The following is a 19,158-nucleotide window of genomic DNA, read 5'->3' as shown; positions in this document are numbered from 1 at the left end:
TAGTTTCGCACCTCTCCGTCTCTCTCTTTGTCTTCTTCCTTGTTATGCGTCATCTACTCTTCCTTTCTGTCCTTGCCTTTTGCATTTCCCTGACAAAAGAGGTGTAATATTAATCCGGTGTGTCTTGAGACCTAATTAGAGCCTGTCGCAGCTCTAATTTCTACCAGTTTATGATTGTGGATGGCCATCCTGTCTATTACTCTCTCTCAAGACATCCCTGGTTCGTTCGTACATTGAAGTGAACAGACTATGCCTGAACATTTTGATTTCCACACTGTGTTGTCAGAATTTTTTAATTACCACCAGGGTTTAAAAAAACATATCAGTAATTATTGCGCTGTCATCCGTCGGCAGTGAGCAGAGACAGAAATGTCTGGTAAAGTGTACACGACACTGACAGGAGCTACATAATCACGACATGATGCATTTAATCATCAGGGACAATGAATGTCCAGGTCGGTCATTCGGTGCACGGCGATACTCGCGTCATGTGGTGTGGAAAACGCAACTCCGGGGTCGACCCTGAACCCTCGACCCCACCCGCTCTGCACAGCGCTGCCTAGGAGCCACAAACAAGCTCCCGACTCAATCTGGTAAACACAACGACGCACAATATGCCCGCGCGCACAACAAAAGACATGACTCCGAGCGCTGTCACCACTCATCACGCTGACACAAAAGGAGGATGCGGCTCAGATGCTGTGCGCAGTGGTATAATAACGTGCACACAGACATGATAGGATATTTTCTGGATGCTCAGAGACAAACAGATAGCTGAATGGAATCAATGTGGGGAATCAATACAGGGGGGGGCCTGATGAGCATTGAAAGCACAGAGGAGACGGGCATTTAAAGAGCCAAATGACCTGACAAGGAAGGTCCTTGTCCAGCTGAAGCAACCGGTCTTGTGAAGGAGCCGGTGTCGTATGAGGAGATAAATCTTTGAGAATCAAAGAGCAGCTATCATCTAGTATTTCAGTGTAGGCGTCACAAGTTTGCTTGCCATTTAAAGCAACGTTTTTATATGTAGAGACACATGAAAGAAAATGTGTGGATATGTATGTATATGAACTAGCTGGCGCCACACACTGCGCTCTAAGGTTAGATTCCCTCCTTAGTGCCAGTCAAGCTTACTAGAGCGTGATGCGGGCGGGATTGATTGATGGACTAAAGGGGAAAAGGCAGGTGGGGTAAGAGACGTGCGCAGGAAGGAGAACCTGAGGTTAGACACTGTCACTGATCTGACTGGTGCATTCAGGGGCGGAAAGAAAAGTGCCTCAAGGGCGTAATTCAGCTCACTAAAAAACTCTTAAAGCTTCAGCTCCAACACCATCAACACTTTCTCGTCCGGACGGAGGAAACACGGAGAGAATAACGTGACTGACATCGCATTTTGTTTCCAATTACACAGCCGTTGTAAACACTGACCTTTTCCACCTTTCCTTTTTCCTCTTGTCAGTATCTGCGTTGTATTAATTTTTGTCACTTCTAATACATTTTCAGTGATTGTTTTGCAAAACAAATTTGAAGAATGCAATTGCAAGTAAATCACTATGCAGTGTAGTAATTTCCATCTACTGGACTGACACCTTTCTGGACACATTGGACATAATAACAATTTGTGCTATGGTGATGAAAGACAATTAATGCTCTTCACCACAGGAAATCTGGGCGTAGAATAATTTGATATACAACAGAGTGACTTCTGAATACTGCTTCTGATAGTATAATAATCTTAAGGCCTTTACGCATCTTGAGCGTGACGAATAAATGACACGAAATTGCGAAATACTCTCCTGTGAATATTACATGTCTACAGCTTTTATTGTGAAAGGTAAGAACGGAAGGAGTGGATCTGGTCTCCGCTGACTTTGTCAAGGTTGAAAGGAGTAAAAAGTTTGCACTGCAGTTTTTTTTACTCAAACAAGAGTAAATGGTATTCGTTGAGGACTATTTTGAGCCGAGGATTAATGTAATGAAGGTTTACGTGGGATCTGAATAAACTACGTTGTCCTTGTTCATCGTGATGCAACGTATTCTCATACAACGGTTCGTATGATATCTTACAAAAAAGTTAATCCTCACTTTTCGTTCGTTTTCCTACGAATGTCCAGTAACGTGTCAACTTCAGCTCGTCCCATGCATACAGTCTTTTCAAAATAAACTTCCATCTTCACGGGAAACAACTTGTCTTAAGTTTTGGGCAACAAAACTATTTAGTTGGGTTCAGGAAAAGATCATGGTTTGGCTTAAAATAACTCCGGAAGTGGTGTTATTTCTGTTTTCACACGGGACACCACACGAAAGTCCGGTATTTCTTGACCCGCCCTGACCTCCTCCCTACGCGGCGGACGGTGCTCTCTATACTTCCTGGTTTACAATTACGTGTATTACGCACAAATTGATTGTGTGGGATATACATGTATACAACAGTATATAACGGTGCATTACTTTTTGTAGGTATGGCTACGAAAGTGTATGAAATCAGCTTGCAATGTAAAATGCCACCCAGTAATCATTCAGTCTATCAAATGTCCATCACAAGTTCCCAGAGCTCAAGGTGACATCTTCAAATGGTTCGTTTTGTACGACCAAGAATCCAAAAGATATTCAACTTAAAATGATATAAAACCAAAGAAAAGCTACAAATCTTCACATTTGAGAAGCTGAACAAATGTTTGCAAAACAGTTTCAGATTAATTTTGTTTTCCGTTCAAATGTTTCAGCACTAAATTACATCCTGAGTGAGCATACATGTATGTAAAATACTATCAATAAAAGAAGCAACTAAATAGAGATGCAGTTGTAACAATCAGCACAGTGTAGGCATGAACTGAAATGTTTCTTCTTTTAAATGGTATCTTACAAAATGCAAAACACCACGGTGCAGTTGCTGACAACTTATTAGTCCGATTTACCCTCTAAAAGTTGTAAAACGTTGTTTTTTTTTTTTATCTTGGCCTCTGCACTCACTCCCTACAGACAGTTTAGTCCCGAGGGTAAACTCTGACCACGCACTGACTATTGGTGGAAACTGTAAATTAGCACAGAGTATTCAGTGAATGTCAAAGTCGAGCCACAATAATCCAGCAGCTCGTTCTCTCTCTCTCTCTCTCTCTCTCTCTCTGTGCATCCTGGGTAATTTGTTTCTCCTGGGGGTTTATAAGGAGCCAGAGAGGTTATTTATACTGACAGTTATGGGGAAGAGAGGGAGGGCTGGGCTGGACGAAAAGAGAAAAACTTCATTTACACTATGTGTTTGGAAAAGATTATTTTAATTCCACAAGTTGCTGTTTGTTCTAAAACCTTGTTAACACAGCCTCCCTCTACTCTGCCAACAAACTTCCTTGGATCTTAACTTTCCTTTCACAAGCAAGCAGCTGTGCGAGAGATAATAGAGGCTGTCTGTCTAACATGATATGTCGCCGGTTTCCAAGGTGGTCTCAGGTAATAGACTCATATGTGGAAGAGCTTTGGAGATTTTGTTCATTTGGCTTCAGATTTCCAGGAACAACTCGTTCCCTCCCCAAAAAAAAATTCAGTCACGACTTTTGGCAGTGGGTGAAGGTGACGACGGATGAATAATGCATGAGCTCAACGTGCCGCCGTTAATCACAGTGATCTCACACATCGCTATGTCTCTACCTTTCTGCTCTGATCTGAGAGCAGGTGATGTGAAACTGGGTTGCAGACGTTACAAAGCGAGAGATAAAGACATGGAGGAAACCGTTACCGTGCTGCCTAAACATTTCACTTCTCGTTTCTCCGCTCACTTCATCACAGGGTGTGTCTCTCCAGAGGAAATGCAAAAAAAGGCACTGATTGCTTTTCAAACCTGGCTTTTGTGCGAGTCCCTCACCGAACGAATGCAAGGGGGAAAAGTTGAATTTACGCTCACAAAGAAACACCCTTTGCATGACCCACTTGCCTCTCTGCACTCAGCGGGCAGAGGAAGGAACTTGAAAAAGCCCTGAAATGCATCCGCGACGCCGCTTCTTTCTCCCTTCAGCTTTTGCAATCATGACGACATCGATCACAATTTTGCACATGAATGCAGCGTTCGTTTGCGTGGGTGCGTATTCATGTCACTGCAACTGTAAGCCCCCCCATCTGTAATGGGATCTGTTTCACCCATAGTGGACCTCCTCTGTGGGGAATCTGATAATATACTCCCAAGTGGACATCTAAGATCAGTGATTACCCTCCATTTACCGCAGCCTTGCTCTCCTTCAGGGCATGTCGATGCATCAAAGGACAGAGTTTGGAGAAAATGTCTGATTTTGAAGATAACCTCCTGGCTTTTTTCCTTCCTGTGGCAGCCTTTTAACATGATGGATCCTTTAATTGCAGTAAACCAGGATTGACTGGAAGGTTAAAGGGATATGGTGACACCGCTGACCCTGGTAAATAGAAAGAGGGAACCGCTGGAAATCCAATTTTTTAGAAACAATCGAGCGTGAGGACAAATACAAAGACTGTGTTTTGTCCTTGTTGTTTCAGTGGATGGCAAAATCAAAGACTTTGATCAACAGTAACCAACACAAGAGGAGGTGAGATAAATCTAAAATTGGTTTTTGAGCGGTTAACGGACACCAGGAGCCTGGTGGGACAGGGTCAGCGGTCTCCACACAATTCCTTAATCTATATAAATGTATTTTTCTTTGTGTGCCTGATAATTCAGTATTTTATGCCTTCATTAATTTAACACACTGTTAAAAATGTCACGTTTTTGGCATATCAATCAGGCGGCAACCTCTGGTTCTGAAAAGTGAAGCCAATGCTGAAGTGCCTTAAACTTGCATTCTCTCTAATAGCCAGCAGGGGGCGACTCCTCTGGTTGCAAAAAGAAGTCTGATTGTATAGAAGTCTATGAGAAAATGAGCCTACTTCTCACTTGATTTATTACCTCAGTAAACATTGTAAACATGAGTTTATGGTCTCAATCGCTAGTTTCAAGTCTTCTTCAATACAGCATGATGTTCATTTAGTAAATTATGGTCCCATTTAGAGTCAAATAGACCATAAAACAGGGGATGCTTTAGGGCGTGGCTACCTTGTGATTGACAGGTCGCTACCACGGCGTTGTCCAGTCTGGGAGTTGTCCGTGTTTTCGTCTTAGAACTTTAACCCCTTTCACAGTGTGTTTTCAGTTCATGAAAGTTCGACAACCAAAATGCGTAACTCGAGGCTTCAAAACGGCAGTCCACAAACCAATGGGTGACGTCACGGAGACTACGTCCACTTCTTATATACAGTCTATAATAAAAATACATGTATTACATGTTCTTGTAACTTTTTATAGTTTGTTTAGTTAGTTTATATTCCCACGCAAACTCTTTCTTTTCAGACTGACCACAGTATAACAGTTGTGAATTCATCCTTACATGCTTTTATGCTTGTATAATAATCTAAATTTACACGTTGCTCTGATTATATCAAAATTCAGGATCTTTCTGATGATCATGTTTCTGATCCAAGAAATTAAAGGACTGTCTCTCCACTAATTTGAGCTTTGATAGGGTTGAAGGCTAAAACTCTTACATCCATGTGATGCAAAGCAAGAGATTAGACAATCTATGATAAAAGACAGGATAAAGTTTCGTCAGTATACGTCAATATTCTCTAATCATGACACAGTTCAGATAAGATTTTCTCTTATCCTCATTTTTCCCCTGTCCGTCACCTTTATTTCATATTCCGTCAAACACAAAGCGAGGCTTTTGCTTTGTGCTTCTGAAAACCAGTAGGTTGTTGCTATGCAACAATTAAATGCGTTTGAGGTGTGCTACTCTCAGGTTTCCTTTTACCTTTCAGTAAACCTGTGCACTGAGTGCTGAAAGAATTTGCACTTTCTTGTCGCTGCCAGCTTTAACCCCTTCCCCTCTCGGTAAATAGAAGTCTCTGGTGAATATGCATCCTTCTGTGGAGTCAGAGATGTAGTGATAAAAAGCAGCTCTTCTTTCCCGCTCAGACAGCACACTGATTTACACAGCGCAGTGACAAGGACGACAGCTGCAGCGTACCGAGATGGAAAATACATCCTCGCTTCATCCTTTTCTTCACTTTTAAGCCCAATTCACATCAACTCTCTCTTCATGTGTCCCGCCTCCTGCCAGCGGTGTTTCTGTGGGGCTCCTCTGCCAGAAGCAGGTTTTATTGACGGGAGTGTGGACTTGGTGAAGAACTGACTACCTTCCAGAGGTGGCGGTGGCCTCTGTGGTCAGGTCAGAGGGGGAAAAGCATGTGTGAACTCTCACCAGCACTGTCTGTTTGACAGACGAAAAATAAACTTGCAGTGACCGTCTCCACACATGTCTGTTTTCACACTGGGGACAGTCCCCTGGTTTATTAGCTCTGGCCAACACACAGCCGAAAGAGACAAGGAACGTCTCAGACCACACCTTAGTTTTATGGCGCTGACAGTTGACGAGGGAAAAAAGAAGCGAGGAAGGGCAAAAGGGGATGGGACTGAACGGATGGATGCCTCCTAGCTCAAGACAGCGGCGAGCTGAACAAACACAGCCGCGCATGTGTTTCACCCTCGTTTTTCCAGACCGTGTTATTAACACACCAGTGGAAAACACTTAACTCATGCCTATTCAATTATGCTAATGCATACATATACAAATGACCCTGCTTAGTTATTAGCCGTCTCAATTAGAGGACATGCATATGGAGGTTCAGAAGAGAGAGAGAGAGAGGGAGAGGAGTGACAGGTGGTTTCGCCGTCCGCTGGTGATAACAGACGCCTTAGGGTACGACTTGTGCAGCTTTTATTGTTTGTGTCGGCGAGGAGGGGGCTGGAGATGCTCTGTACTTTGAGGGCATGCAGCGAGGCACAAAATCAATGTCATGCTGAGCCCGCCTTTGCATATTTGTGTGGACATGTGTGTGTGTGTGTGTGTGTGGAGGGTAAATGCATGAGCATAAGCCGGCTCTTTATCTTTCCAGTTTCTCTCTTTACTGTATCAATGCAACGACGAGTGGCCACATCCAACGTTTCCCTGTGAACGCCACCAACCAAAGATCAGAGAGCAGACTACAGCGAGCTTTTCATCTAACAGCCCTTACAGAAATAACACGTCTGATTTCGCACCCTCTTGCCGTGTTAACCGTTATCACACACAAGATGTAAGATACATCTAATTAATTTATGAAACGATGATTTGCAACCATGAGAACACGCAGCCCTAGTTATTTTAAAAATGGTATTGTATCGACAATAAATGTGAATCATGGGGCCGTGATATACATCGTAAAAACATGCATTAAAATCAATAAAATGGATCGACAGAGCCATAACTGGCGCATACATCCCATTTATTACAGCCAGAGCAGATAAATCACAATGATTTGTGGTGTGAAATGAAGCGTGTTGCTATGGGAGTGAGTGTTCGTCTTGGGTATGATGCGCTAATGCTGAGCAGGGCATAGTGAAGTATTTGCGGTCGTGATCTTTGTCGATGCAACAAGAGAGCTAATGTGCCAATCAGCAATGTCATCAAATGCTGAAGTGGGAGAGCTCAAGGGAAGTTTTTTTTTATAAATAGAGTTTCTATTTGGTTCCAATTTTACTGTAATATAGCAGCTTTTTTATACAAGGATAAATCACAAATCTATCAAACAACTATGTCTATTTTTGTGAAATTAATATCGTCACTCCCCTAAAGAGAGGCAAAGTCCCTCCCCTTCCGGTGGACCACCGTATTTTGGGAAAAATACAAACAGTAGTTAACGGTGAGAGACAAATCATTTTATGATCCCATTTGAATAGCGCCATAAATCACACATATGATGTTTGTCAATTTAAAAAGATGATTTTGCAAGTCAAGAAAGTCGTAGTTTGTTGCAAAACTGTGGACGTATAAGACTGTGAAAATAAGTGACGTCTCTCTTAAAGCCTGTGTGTTTCGTACTGGGATGTACTGAAAGCAAACTGTATTACTCCCTTCAACTTTGACAAAGGCAGTGCACACCAGATCTACTCCTTCTATTTTTAACCTTTCACAATAAAAGCCCTGGACATATAATATTTGCAGGCGAGAATTTCACATTTTCTTGTTGTTTATTTGTCACACCCCCCCGGTGAGTAAAAAGGCCTTTAAAATGGCATACAGCTATAGAGCCACTGTATATGAAAGTGCATTATAAGTATCCCTGACTGCAAACAAAGCTGTAAAGCTCCAGTGAACTACATACTGTACATGCACTGTGGCAAAGAAGTGGCAAATATTGTAATTATTTAGCCCCGGCTACCTGGTTGAGTACTGAGCATTGTTGCCTGTGGACTCAACTGACAGTCAGTGTTGCTTCGTAAATACAAACAGCTTAAAGCTAATAAATATTCAAACACTGCTCATCAGCTACAGTGCCTTCTGCAACCAAAATGTAAAAACATGTCAGTCCCCATCATCTAATCACCATGAGAATAATAGCTACTAACAAGGCAAGATCCTCCTTCATGTATCTGCTTTGACACTGTGAGCTTAAAATATGTCTCTTTATAATCCTAAAGTCTCCATTTCTGTCTGATCCTTAACTACAGTATATGGCCTTTTGGTGCTGTCCACAAGAGGTGGTGCTGAAATGTCCAACCTCCTCTGCTCGTGTCCACCTCCCTCCGTCTAAACAGGAGCGCTGTCCGTGGTTCTGAATCAGCGCTGAGCACAGAGGGGGGGGGGAGAAATATGATTTCTGCTGGCTGGGTTACTGGGTGGAGCAGCTTGGACCTCCACTCAGCCTGTAAGAGTCTCAGCAGGCGGGGAGCTCCACGCCCTGTTTGCTTCAGAGCTGTCACATGTGACAGCGTCATCTACAAAGGGATGGGAGGGCTGGAGAGGCCTGAATACATCCCCTTAGATGGATATAAAACATGACCGTGGTTGTGGCTGAGGAGCGTCTCGAGGAGAATGATACTTATTCGCTCAAATGTGTGCATGTTTTAGGCAGCCGGTGACACAAAAGCAGTCTTTCAGCAACAAAAAAAAGCATCCCCCGTCCTTTTCTAAACTATTACAACTTCATGCCTTTGTTTTAACATCCAGACCTTTGTGAATGTGCATCCAGTAGGGATGCTGTGTGAAAAGAACGGCTGATCCCCGCTCATGACAGGCTGACCCCTCTCCGTCCTGTCTTTCCCCCCGGAGTAGAAAAGACAGCCAATCAGAGAGGACGAGGCAATGAGTCACGGAGTCACGGAGGAGAGCGGACTGCAACCAGTGGACCGAGAGGAGCTGCCTGCCGCTCTGGGCAGGCAAACTGTAACGTCTATGGGACGGAGCGATCCGGTCAGAACTCTTGCACACACCCAAATACAGGAAAAGCAGGTTCCTTTGTTTTGCAAAAATTTAACAGATTCAAAAAAATCATTTTCATCCCCTCCAAAACACTTTTATGTTTCTCTCTCTCTCTCTCTCTCTCTCTCTCTATAAGATTGATGAGACAACCCTCAAATGTTGCCACCTCTTAATAACCAACCAAACACCCACCGTAACACTCCAAGGTCGTGTGAAGGTCAACATATTGCCTGGATCCAACTCAGGCATGAGCTGTGTGTTTAAGCTCCATAATGGTACAGTACAGTGCGTGTCACCCAAGGCTTTAGATAAACAAAAAACACTGTGTGAATGAGCCGTGTGAATGAGTGCTATAGTGACGCTCATTAACTATTGATGCAATGGGAGATCTCACAGCTGGATACACATCACACACACCATGGACACACAGTAGTTGTTGAATCTCATGACAATGCCAGTGGGCGTTTTCAAGAAAAAAAAAAAAAGAGTGAATTGTCCCTCAAAGAGAATTAAATATGCTTCCATAAAACGGTAACAATGGCAACAATATGAGCAGATTGTTCGGGGTCCACTATGAGTTGTACAAAATCCATTTTCCGTGGAGCAGAAATAGGGTGCAGTGGATGTGAAAAGGATTTAATGGACCTCGCAGGAGAATAAAAGGAGTTGGAAGGTGGTGGGAAAAAATGAAGTCAAAACGGAAAGCTGAAATCCAACTGAATTAGTTTTGCGTTTTGAAAAGACTGGAGCAGCGTGTTGGCTTTTCATGGCTCGTTCCAGTTCAAGACAATAGACAGGTGGCCATTTGAAGCCCCCTACAATCTGCCAACCTTCCACCTCTTTCATGTCTCTAAAATGAGACAAGAAGAAGACATAATAAAAGTGCAAATGTTATTAAGAACAGAGGGAGCTTTTGTTCAGCCTCTGGCTTTTGCTTAATAGTCCTACTGTATACGTCAGCGTGCGGGGAAAAGGACTGGAAGATGGACTAGTTCATTTCAGCTGAATCTGGGATAATGAGAGTAGAGAGATAAGGAATGACAGAGAGGAAATGACAAACAGCGGGGAAGGTGATTCGATTACAGTCAAACTTCTTATTAAATGACAAAGAAAGCAAGCCCTGGGCTGGGAAGCCATGCCATCCTACTATAGATACAACTGGCAAAATCTCTTTTTAAGGGACTATACTGCTGCTACCGTTGCCACGCTGAGCCTGAGGAGCAGCCGTCGATCTGGAGCTCGGCCTAACCCCTCCGTGGGAGTCCGCTTATCCCAGCCTGTCACTGATGCCACGGATCACAAACCAATATTGTGACCAGTTTTCAAGCAACCACATGATGCACAGATACTTCAGAAATACTGATTATATGTGTAGAAATTTCAACTTTGAAAGGAACCTGTGGCAAAACAAGAAAGTGAGACTGGAAAAAAAAGTCTTTCCAGTTCCACCAAATTTGATCTAATCTAGGAAATTTTGCCTTTTCAGTAATCGCTGTCATTGTAAATCTGACATCTGCCATCCTTGCATGAGCTAGTCAAAAAGACACTACACCTCCTCCTCCTCCTCCTCCTCCTCCTCTACACGACCTGACTCTTCCCGTCACACTTACAGTACAGCGTCCGGCAGCGAGCCATGTTTGCTCACACACACATCAAAAAACCAGCACGTTTCTCTCCGTTTCAACCCAGGCATGACATGTATTCACTTCAAAGCAGCAACACAAACAAGAGCTCCGTACAACCACGTTATCATCATCCCCACACTGCTATATGCTCTTGTGTGTCTCTCTTACCTGGCAGCACGCTGTCTTCCCCGGGTCCTCTTTACAATCCCAGGAAAGGGGTTCAGACAAGTTCTGCGTTCGCCGAGGGAGCTCGATGTGGCACTTTGAGAAGAAAGAAAAAAGAAAAAAGGCTCAAAAAGCAAAGCAATGTCCCCTTTTTTCTCAAACAACGGCTCAAGAAGCACTCTCGATCGCACACTCAAACACCCAGTCAACAGCTCCGGCAAGCGAGCAGCTCGCTATTCCTTTCCCTCTCTCTCTCTCTCTCTCTCTCTGTCTGTCAGTGACACTCGCCTCCTCTCTTCCCGCCCACCTACTCCAGCCCCCTCCCCCAACTTCTCTCTCTCTCTCTCTCTCCCTCTCCATCGCTTGCTCTTCTTCTGTCAGACAAAAAGCACACATCCCCTTTCTCTCTCAGCTCACTATTTTGTGACATTTCCCCTCACCCACTTGCACCCTCTGCTCCGTGAAAACAAAGATCAATTGAAGGTACCATTAGACATGCATTTCCACACATCCATCCATGTCTTGACGTTCTCTTTTATCAGCTGGTATGGGTTTGCTTACCCTCAAATACAGGAACAGGTTGCAGGGTATAGTCAAAGTGTGCAGCAAAAATGCAGGCACCACCCTGAATGACTTGACTCCTCTATTCCAAAGAAGGACCTTGAAGAAGGTTCAGCTGATCCCATCCTTTGCCTAAACTTAGGACCAATAGGCTCAGAAATTCTTTTGTTCCGACTGCCATTTGTTTCCTAAACAATGCCCTGTAATGTTGTATGTTGTAAGCTTTTGTAATTATTGTCTTTGATAGGCTATTTATTGTGTTTATTGTATTTGTTTGATGACTGTGTGGTAGTGCTGACTGTACAACAAATTGCCCCTATGGGATAATAAAGTTTTCCTTGACCTTGACCCTTGAACTTATTCTTGTTTTGTGCAGCATTTAAGTCAATACTTTCTCTTGGAAGACAAAGCACGTTGTGCTAATACCATCAGATGGTGTGATTGATGGATGATGCTAATGAGGCATTCATACTGTATATGATTAGCGTCCTATTTTAACGCCGTAACCGCCACTCATTCACACTTCCTCTTCTTTATTCTCTCCCCTCCCCATCTTTCTGTCTCACTCCACCTCTTCCCCGTCTCTCCTCAGGTCCCGCTGGTGTATTCGATGCCGCTCACGTCCCATTCTTCAGACAGCTATTCAAGGGCATTCCCAGAGTAAGTATATGCTAATGCACCGCCTCGAGGAGCTTGCCTGGCGTCCCATCCGACTCCCAGCCCCGACCAGATGTGGCGCTCGGATCTCCCAGGGAGGGGGCAGCAGATGCAAAGGCAGAGGTGGACCGGCAGCAGAAATCTGCCAAGCAGTCGAGTCTCGTTTGACCACTCGAGTGGACACAGTGAGGTCCAACGGCAACAGATTTGGTGGAGGTGAGGATGTTTTAATGGTGCTTTACTGGCATGAAATGCAGAAGTAGTTTGGTCTACTGCCATTGATCAGAGCTTTTTACAATCAGATTCTTATTATCAGGTGATTATACACTAAAGAAAACATACTTATTAATATTATATTACATTTCTGCCAATAGATCCCCCTGAATGTTACACACTGGTTCTTTAAGGCCAATCATACGCTCACAAACTATTGGATTTAATTAATAGTGATTGGAAAAAAACAGTTGTTGTACATGAGTTAATTGAGAGCAACCTATGTATTTATTTGTACTACCACGTTTCTTAGATTCATAAATGTACAGTACAAATAATGTTGAGTAAATTAGCTTCTCTTCACTTACTTATATTTATCTTGAAAATTAAATCTATTTCAGCATCTGGATTTAGACTTTTTAATAACTGAGTTTGTGATAAAATCCTCATTACAGATGAAAACTGAAAAAAGAAAACCGGGCCTGAATTCAGATTAGTACTACCTGCACAGTATTTGTGCTTTGGTCATTATCATGTTATGTTATTTGTGCCACAACCAGCACTCTATCTTGTGGCATGGTAGATGCACATCATTTATCTGGTTTGTTATTGGGTGAAGCTACATTTCAGCCAGAGACTTACAATAAGTGAGGAGGCAGATTTCGCAATGTTTTACCTAAGACTCACATCCAACATGATATTTGAAACCTAAGACGTACGCAGGCTGTAACATTAAACCTTGACCATTATGAAAGACTGACAAAAAAAAGAACTTTTTATGCTTTTAAATTGGAATCTATGAGTACGAGTTCTGCAGCACCCTGCTGGTTGTGTTTGTCCTCTCTGTGCTTCCTGTCTGCCCTTCCAGCCACGCGCTCATTTCCTCCGCGGGTCGTCTCGCTTCCAATCAATCCTCTCCTCAGGAAAACCTTGGATTTACCTTCCAAGAGTTTGCTTGTTTTGTCTACGGATTAATTACAAGGCCGTTTTCTACTCTACAAACACATCTCTCTTCTACGCTCATTCGAGAGCTGCTTGAGAACAGGAAGTCTGCAGCTAACTGTAACTAAGCGGGCGTGAACAGATGTCAAATGTGTGTGTGTGTACTGTATGCGCACATGTGTCTCGTCTATGGAGAGAGCCCAGCGTGTAAATAAAGCGCACAGGCCGATAGCACACTGTTGACTACACACACACATGCATAAAAGCTAACAGACATTTAACCGGGACAGAGGCAAAGCAAACGGGGAGTCTGTGTTAATGATTAACCAACTGACACCCTGCCTGGACACTGCACAGCTTGCTCCTCTGCACATAAGGCTCTCTGTGTGTGTCTTGTGTTGTGTCTTGTGTTGTGTGGCCGCGAGGGGATCGATCGCTGGGTGAGGTGATGTGGTTCGGTGCACATTTGTGGACCCAGCGGTGTTATGGTTCAGCCCTAATGAGCAGGGGAAACAGTGTGACCATGCTGAGCGGAGCGGGGCCACCCTGCTATGGAGAATATCATTTGCCCATCCCGAACAAAGTTGGCTAAACACACATCCCGGTGCTATATCACAGCTAGCGGCTGAAAATTGCACACCTCCAACACCTCTGAGCTTATCTCCCTTGCAAACTGGCAGGAAGATAGATAATAGTTTTGGCCGTACAATTTCTCCGAGAGAGTAAACACTCTGTATACAGTATGAGTTGTTTTTGAGATTAATGGCTCCCTTAACAGGAGAAATGTAGGCAGCTATAAATCGCTAATGACTGAACTGGGTCTCTGGGTGCAGATTACTGCCCTCTGTGGACGTCACTGAGCTCTAAAGGTGCAGCACTTATCTGTTTATGGTAAAACAAACTACATTAAAGGACTGGAAGATGGAAGATTTATACTATGTATCATATTTCCTCAATAAAATGGAAACCTTGAGAGTGATGGTGCGTCATGTATTCAGAATCCAATAAATTGTCACTTCGCCCTCGGTGAGCGTCTGTCGGCCTAGTTTTTGAGGTGTGTCCTGCACCGTCGGCTCTAGCCTGCCTGTGTCGGTGAGAGAATTCACTCTGATTGGCTTTTCAGCTTCAACAAATCAGTGCACGAGAAGAGAAACGGAAGTGAGGAAAGCAAGAGTGAAGTCACACAGAAGGCTCTTTTCATTTTTCATCATTTCTTATCTGATCGTTCCAATACTCGGATATTTTCACAACGATGTGGCCATCTGGAGTACGCAGGTGCAGAATGTACGTGGTAGTTGGCCGTCGGCTGTAGTCTTTGCGGTGTGTTCTAGTGCAACTTGTCGGCCTAGACACAGGCGACGTAAGGCGACGCAACAGTCGGCCTTCATCGCCGCTACTTCTTTGATGTCAGGTTGGTATGTCTGGGCATTTACACACTGGGGGCGTGATGAATAAAATGCAAAATACTAACCACCGAATATTATATGTCTAGGGCTTTTATTGTGAAAGGTAAGAACAGTAGAAGTCGGTCTGGTCTGCACTGCCTTTGTCAAGGTTGAAAGAAGTAATAACATTTTCCATCCTGGTTCGGACTACGGAGCCTCCGTTTTGTTGTTTCATAAATATAAGTGCAACTCATCCTGCCTTTATTCGCTGTGTGAAAGCTCCGAAAAATCAACCTCGCTCTGGAAAAAGAGCGTCGCTTTTTCGCTGCATAATATTCACGTTCTGTGTGAGAGTACTCATGACAAAAACAACAAAAATATGTTGATGTGCGAATTAATCGCATAAAAAAACTCTGCCAGTGTGTAAAGGCCTTCAGAGTAAAGGGTGCCACCAACAAAACTCAAACTTCATCGACGCAAAAATGCAGAAAAAACATCAAATTAGCCATTGATTGAGAAAGGAGCGATGACACTGAACATAATGAAAAAAGCAGTTTTAAAACGGTGCATCAGCATTAAGTCCTGAAGGTCAACCCATTCTAAGTACAGAATCTAAACAAACATTATTCCTCTGCTTGCAACACTAACTTTCAAAAGAAACGGACGAGGCATACAGTATGAACAGAAAAGCTAAAAAAAGCACTAATCTTTCAAACCCGGAGCCTGCCAGTGGTGAACCTAGATGGCACAAGAAAGGAAAAAGGAGGAAGAGGGATCGACAGGGTGAAAGAGGAATGAAAAGGGCGAAATGGCATTTAGAAGAAAAAAGGCGGTGAAATAAAGAGAGATGGGCGAACAAAAAGGACAATTTCCCGAAATGTCAGGAGCATTTGAATGGTGACCTTTGGACACTGCAAATAACTGGGCTTATTCAACCACCAGCAGAGAGGAAGTGAAGCTTTTGTAACTCATTTAACTAACTAACTGCAAATGATACACACATTTTATTACACTCAAATTGTATTATATGTGGGCGACAATGTAAATCCAATGTGTTTATATCATGTGCTGTTATTTGTAATAGCTCCAAACCGATGTCCTTTACGTTGCTCAATATCAGGGGAGGTAATGAAGTCGTGGGTGTGTTTTTATATAACTGTATCGGTGTGCAAAGGGACGCTTTCCTGATAAGATCGTGCACCCGCATCATGCATGGAAAACAAGGTGACCGCTGGATTTTCAACACGTCTGCAAACGTGAATCCAATCTTTAAAAGAAACATTATCTGTCCTTGGCAGCATATTTTGCACTTACTATTCTCCATATCGGTTTCCTTGTAAGAAAACGGACTCTCCACAATGTCAGTATGCTGCTATTAAAGGGAATTATATGAGGTGATATGATTATGGTCATAAGTGTTAGACATTATATTACATTAATTTAGCAGACAGATAAGAATGTCAGTATTGGACGATTCTGAAAAAAACGTCCAATATTGACGTTCCTGTATGAATAAATGAATATAAAATGTCAATATTGTAACGATTCCGACAAAAACGTTCAAAGCCAGTGGTTATGGTTATGTCCATTGCCAAACATTTTTTCCAAATCTCTTCATAGATACATACATAGCTGGCAGTAGTGATAACAGTGTTCTGTGGTTATCTACTGCAAACCTCACTACAACCCACTACCACCCATTTCAGTAGATCCCACCCACATCAGTATAAGATAACGTTAAGTAAAATACATTTTAAAAAGGGGTTGCCAGGTTTTATGGAAGGTTATGGGAAGCTCTCAGGCAGAACCTAATCCCTCTCAAGCCTAATGCACCGCAGTATCTCACGAATCCACCATGTCAACATTTTAAAAAATCTAGCTTCTTACAATATCTGCGCAAATAATTTCTGGATAAGATTGTGTTTATGGCAAATAAAACACTGTGATGGACGCAAACTCCAGGCTCCTGCATGAAAGTCAAATGCACTGCACACCCATTTGGTGCAGAAATGGCCGTATTTCCTCGGGACGCCGGGCTGCACTTTTGTCCAAACGTACAATGGGCCTCATGCAAGAACCCCTCGCTTAAGTGCGAAGTGGCTTATACAAGTGATTTATGAGAACTTGCCACATTCACCAATTTTTCTTGTATTTAGATTTTTTCCTAGGTACGTCCAATGAGATACGTAAGTTTTTAACTAATGCATCGTATGTTTCATCACTTTGAAGCAATTTTGAGTTTGAAAATCCTATATAAATTACACCTCCTAATCATGATGACATTAACCTGCTTGACTCTATTCCAATTATAATAGAATTCTAAACATATTCATATAGCCTAACGATATCATCATTCATTTAAATTGGCCATTGATGCTATTGTATAACACCACAATACAATAATATATGATAATCTCAAGCTGCAAAACAACTGAAATTATGCACTGATTGTAGGTTCATTTGTCTCTGTATGTAACAAGGTCAACGGGAAGCGTAACCAGGCGCATCAGGCTTTTGGAAGAGAGCATGTCTTTAGACAGCAAACTGATATATTAGCAGAGACAGATGAATGGGGCAGGACGCGTAGCCTTCTGGGGCGTTAATTATGCTGATTTCCAATTCTCATGGACCTCATTTGCGTTCATCGTGTTTACGCGGGTCATTTACACAGTTATCTGAAGTTAGGGGCGTTTGCTGAATCTGACGTGGCACACTCGTACGAGCCCACCACAAGAAACAATAAAAAAGGAAGAGAAAGTTAAGACAACAATACAGAAATGTTCTTGCATGAGTGAATCCAAACTCGGTTGGCAAGTTTAGTCCTAGCATGGGTTATCGAGGGGTAGTTTTCAGCCTGAGGCTAAAGATGGCCCACTGATACTGCATGAAGAGTCTTTAAAGTCGCTTTTCATGTGTAGCCCTGGTGCACATGACATTAAAATACTCCCACCACTCCCTGTGCACGCGGCACACTTGGCAGCACTTTGATATACAAAATTAGCACCCCTGGTCAACCTCCATATCAATCCCCGCTGATATGTTATTGCCCCTTTTTGGGGTATTGGGTTGTCAAATTTTTGCATTCAAGTTTGTATTGCTTTGGCCCACCCAGGCTATCGAGTGCTAATTCTTTCTAAGACAGAGACATGCACTTCCAAATGGAGGAAAGTAGCCCTAATTACAGCTGATGCTCTCATTTAGTCTCCCCCTCTTTCTCTGCTGCAGGCAGGAAGCTGCCACGAATCACTTACAGCTTTATCGGCGGATAAGTGGCTCTTCAAACATGGAGCTATTCAGAGAACTCTTTTCAATACACACAGGTGCTCCTTTCACCACCAGCCGGCTTCTCTCGCTCACATTGCACGCTGCAGATACTGTATACAAACATGCACACACATGCATACAGTACAAACAGTTAAACACCTGCTAGGGGTCACCATCGCTTGCCAATGCCACTGATGTCACACAGATGTTTGGCTGGCATCTGGGGGTCACAAGAGGGGCAGAGGAAGACAGAGGAGCTGCTTGTTTTCCCCAAATTTTGCAATTTTTTAAACTGTAAACAACTCCAGCGGGTTATAATGTTACTTAATTTGCCATAAGTGTGGTTTTGAAAGTTTTAGTCAATCAGCTACAATCAGCATATCATCAGGATAGTGTTTTTGAGTGATTTCCAAACTTCCAAACTGCTTTTTTTCTCCATGTATTTTCATTCATAATTTATTTCAGAACTTATATTATTATTATCTTGTCGAGTTATATTATCACGGTGTGCATTTGATGCCTTGGAACATCTTGCTGGTGTGTTAAATGACACTCTGATAGCAGATATTTAGAGCAACTGTTCATTGCATCTTGTTATTGGAAAATTAATATCAACTCAAAATGTACGTTTGGCTATTTCTTGCATGGACAAGGATGCTAAAATATCTCAAGTCTCAGATCTTGGAGCATCTTTGAATGCACAACAAGTGGCGTTTTCGGAATAACCTGCAACCTTGCGATGGTAACATAAGTTTGAATAACAAAAACAGAGCAAACCTGAAATAGATAAGGTGTTTCTGGCCTACTGACGGATGTTAATTCAATATTTAGTTCCCCTTTAGCTCTGTTTTGGTTTCTACCAACTCCTGAGGCAAATGTCTGTCTCTTTCGCTGTTAATGCTCCACTAATTTCACTCGCTAATCCATAACTTTGTCTGTTTGCCGGTTGATGTTGGGCTGGTAGCGTAGTTTTAAGAGCTTTTTTGCAGCTTTTGAAGTGCCTTAAACTTGCATTCTTTCTAACAGCCAGCAGGGGGCGACTCCTCTGTT

The 19,158-nt window shown here is 42.9% G+C and overlaps 1 protein-coding gene across 7 annotated transcripts in view; it reads right to left on the bottom strand.

The window, feature by feature from the left end:
• The window catches only part of syt1a (synaptotagmin Ia), a 182,043-nt gene that overhangs the window by 82,719 nt on the left and 80,166 nt on the right, over positions 1 to 19,158 (bottom strand). For 5 of the 7 annotated variants that reach the window (XM_074625317.1, XM_074625316.1, XM_074625318.1 and 2 more), the window contains one exon: positions 11,090 to 11,182. The exons of the other annotated variants lie outside the window; for them this stretch is intronic. The gene's annotated coding sequence lies outside the window, so the exon portion shown is untranslated. The remainder of the gene's footprint in view (positions 1 to 11,089; positions 11,183 to 19,158) is intronic. 7 annotated transcript variants of the gene reach the window in all.

This window comes from Sebastes fasciatus, chromosome 23 (genome assembly GCF_043250625.1).
Source record: "Sebastes fasciatus isolate fSebFas1 chromosome 23, fSebFas1.pri, whole genome shotgun sequence".
NCBI lineage: Eukaryota > Metazoa > Chordata > Actinopteri > Perciformes > Sebastidae > Sebastes > Sebastes fasciatus.
This window is presented reverse-complemented; position numbering and strand designations above follow the sequence as displayed.